We start from the raw sequence: 3980 nt of genomic DNA, 5'->3' as shown, positions 1-3980 counted from the left end.
AGAGCTCCCTCTCTATTCAGAAAAGGATGTTTAGTTACCTCTCACAGTGGGGTCATTTTCCTCCAAATGGAAGGAAAATTAAATTTAGGCCAGTGGTGAGTGGGTCCCACCTATGGATATCGGCCAGAATTAACCCAATCAGATCGAGCCCTTCCAAAAACTAGTTAACATTGGATAAGATATCTTAATCTGATTGAATTGGTTTTGTATTAAAAAGGAAGTGAGAAAGGGAAGCGAAGTTAATTTCGACTCTTCTAGAGGACAGAAGGCACAGCACCGAGAGAGGCTGGAGCAAGTACTGCAGAGGCTGGAGCTGCCCACGAGGCTCCGACACTCAGAGACCAAGACCCAGCACAGGCATCTCCTCGGAACGCTCCGTCCTAGGCACCCCTGCAGTTTGTAAGAATCTACTAGTTTATAAGGTAACTTCTTGACTGCCTGCAGTGAGCCAGAGAGACAGTGTCCTTTTCAGACAGATAACATGCTGTTGGCTAGAAAAAGGGAATATGGGTGTGAGGGTACAAAATCTGACTTTGGCAAGGCAGGGTGTTTAGAACTTTGCTTGCCCCTGTTGGCAAGTTCTCTTTGGTCTATGTTCATAATGCTGTTTGCAGAGAGCCCAAGGGACTCTGTGGAGCGGGCAGTACCACATCTCACCCCAGAGCAGCTCTTCCCCCAGAGCCTTGCAGGGCCAGGATGGGACACCCACATCCTTCACTGTCCAGGTCATAGCTGCAGTCACAGCTGCATGGCTCTGCCCTGTGCATACTTGTGAAAACAGAAAATTCAGTCAACTGAACTCTATACACCTTCTCACATGCAGAGAAGTTATCCCTTCTCAAAACTGTGAAAGGAAAATTGTGGGTTAAGTAGTATAATTAGGAATACCATAAACTCCAGTTTTGTATATATAAACTTTCATTGTATGCTGGGAATTAGTATGTACATGCCCACTGTGGGACCTTTTCAACAAAATTTATGTATACTGTAATTTAGGGGCAATTGAAAAGATTTTCAAGGATAATTTTTTTTTTTTTTGGCCACGGCTGGGTTTGAACCTGCCACCTCCAGCATATGGGGCCGGCGCCCAACCCTTTTGAGCCACAGGTGCCACCCAAGGATAATTTTGATTGCTTTCTTTTTTTTGAGGTGGAGTCTCATTTTGTCACCCTCAGTAGAGTGCTGTAGCATCACAGCTCACAGCAACCTCAAACTCTTACGCTTATGCGATTCTCTTGTCTCAGCCTCCCAAGTAGCTGGGACTACAGGCGCCCGCCACACCACCTGGCTATTTTTTGGTTGTAGTTGTCATTGTTATTAGGCAGGCCTGGGCTGGATTCGAACCCGCCAGCTCTGGTGTATGTGGCTGGCACCCCTCACTGCTGAGCTACAGGTGCTGAGCCTTGATTGTGCTTTTTTTCCTGCTTTATAAGTAGACTTTAGAACCCAACTCTGGTAAAACGTGATGCTACGAAATGTTAAAAGTTATCTACACTTTTGTTTTTTTTTCCTTTAACATTAGACAGGTAATTAATGCCCACATTGTAACAAGGTGTGAGGGAGGTACATCTCTCACTCAAGTGTGAGAATTCACCATCACTCTCAGAAGTTACAAGAGAATCAAGTCTACAATTTTTTTTTTTTTGAGACAGAGCCTTAAGCTGTCCCCCTGGGTAAAGTGCTATGGCATCACAGCTCACAGCAACCTCCCACTCCTGGGGCTCAAGCGAGTCTCCTGCCTCAGCCTCCCAGTAGCTGTGACCACAGGCGCCCGCCACAATACCCGGCTATTTTTTTGCAGCCATCATTGTTGTTTGGCGGGCCTGGGCTGGATTCCAGCCCACCACCTTAGGTGTATGTGGCCGGTGTCTTAGCCACTTGAGCCACAGGTGCTGAGCCAAGTCTACACTTTTCTAAGTGCTATGTATTAGCTTCATGTTAACCCTATGTTTTTTCTTGTTTGATTTTTGGAGATAGGGTATGCTGTCACACAGGCTGGAAAGCAGTGGCATCATCATAGCTCATTGCAGCCTCCAACTCCTGGACTCAAGCGATCCTCCTGTCTCAGTCTCCCACTAAACTTTAAGGGTCTCACTATTGCCAGGGGTGGTTTTAAACTCCTGTCTGCAAGCAGTCCTCCCACTTTAGCCTCCCAAAGTGTTGGGAGTACATGCGTGTGCCATTTGGCCCAGTCATACCAATTTTTTTTTTTTTTTTTTTTTTTTTCAGACAGTTTTGGCCGGGGCGGGGTTTTCCCTCCAGCATATGGGGCTGGCACCTCCAGCATATGGGGCTGGCACCCTACTCCTTTGAGCCATAGGCGCTATCCATGCATACCAATTTTTTTTTTTTTTTAAGACAGAGTCTTGGCCCTCGGTAGACTGCTGTGGTGTCATCATACCTCCCAGAACCTCAAACTCTTGGGCTCAAGAGATCTTCAAGAGGGTCTGGGTGTTGTGGCTCATGCCTGTAATCCCAGCACTCTGGAAAGCTGAGGCAGGTGGATTGCTTGAGCTCAGGAGTTTGAGACCAGCCTGAGCAAGAGTGAGACCCTGTCTCTACTAAAATAGGAAAATTAGCCCAGCATTGTTTCAGGCTCCTGTAATCACAACTATTTGGGAGGCTGAGGCAGGGGGACTGCTTGAGTTCAGGAGTTTGAGGTTGCTGTGAGCTGGGCTGACGCCATGAAACTTTGTCTCAAAAGAAAGAAAATCCACAACGGTGAATTTTTTTCAGTTCCTGGACTTGGACAGCCTTCTTACCATGCCAAGTTTTCCTCTGAAATGCTTTTCTCCTCATTCAGCTTATCCACTTTCTTCCCTGACCCAGTTAATTCCTTCTAATCCATCAGTTCTTTATTCAGTCACCTGTCCTATTATACCTTCTTAGTACTAGGCAATTTTTTCATAGCTGTAGTGATACATTTATTTATGAAATTGTTTCCCCCACTAAGCTGTACTGCATATATTTTATGAGTGAAGGGCTAGCTGCTTTGTATTGCCAGAACCTAGCACGATGCCTTGGGATTTTCTGAATAAATGAATACATAAATGTCTTCCTCACTTGGTAAGCCCCATGACCAAGCAGTGTGTGACAGACATCTTAGAATTCCTCTGTAAATATCCGTTGAAGAAAGGAATGCTAGCATCATCAATCACTGCATGGATCTCTATATACAACTCATCCTATGTCTTTGACTTTTGGACTTTGGGGACTAGCGTGTTGGTAGTACACGATGTCTGTGGCTAAAGAACACGTGATTTTTTCTTTTTAAAACTTTCGCAACCACAAGAAATACGATGATTTGGATCTGCTAATGGTCCCAGAGGAGAACAGCCATAATAAGCATTAGGTTGAGAACAGAATTTGCGAGAGAAGCTGGCAATAAACAGCTCGTGTTAGTACCTAAGATAACTTTGTCCACCTTAGCTCGCGCGCAGGAACCAATGCTCTCGGGTGGGGGGAGGTCGCAGATAGTGCGGCGGAAACTATTCCTCGGCTTTAGAAGGGGAATATATGCAAGTCCCTTAATAAAAAATACGTTTTTTTTTGTTCACTAAAAAGTTTTTATAGATGGTACGTGGAAACGTCCGTAAATGTCTCAGACACTGGAGTTTGCTCATTGCACCCATCAAAGAATAATAAATGACTCTTTCATTTAAAAAGCCGGAACGCGCAATCCTTAAACGGGGACTTAGTAGATGAGCGAAGAGGGAAAGGAATGCTTTCCACCATCCTCTTTTCAGCAGAACTCTGCCCGCTTTTGCTGAACTTCGGCTCGACCCTACACAGAGGCTGGGCCCTCCTCTCGTTCAGGGCTGGGGACCCCGCCGGTGGCCGCGCGCGAGGAGCCAACAGTTGGGGCCGCAAATAACAACCAGCAGCCCAGCCGGGGGGGCGGAGGCCGGCCCGCGGCTCGCATTCCCGGAGGCGCCCGGCCGGGGCAGGGTGGCCGCGCGGCCGGGAACAAAGCCCCGCGA

The 3980-nt window shown here is 46.9% G+C and overlaps 1 non-coding gene across 1 annotated transcript; it reads right to left on the bottom strand.

Annotated features, from left to right (window-relative positions):
* Positions 1-1516: 1516 nt before the first annotated feature.
* LOC111726264 lies at positions 1517-1621 on the bottom strand. Its single transcript, XR_002774080.1, has one exon. It is a non-coding gene; the product is annotated as a small nucleolar RNA U13 (small nucleolar RNA).
* Between the last annotated feature and the right edge of the window lie 2359 nt (positions 1622-3980).

Source organism: Otolemur garnettii, unplaced genomic scaffold (assembly GCF_000181295.1).
Source record: "Otolemur garnettii isolate 467f Iridium unplaced genomic scaffold, OtoGar3 scaffold00058, whole genome shotgun sequence".
Classification (NCBI taxonomy): Eukaryota; Metazoa; Chordata; class Mammalia; order Primates; family Galagidae; genus Otolemur; species Otolemur garnettii.
The sequence above is the reverse complement of the archived record's forward strand: the minus strand, read 5'-3'. Positions and strand labels throughout refer to the sequence as shown.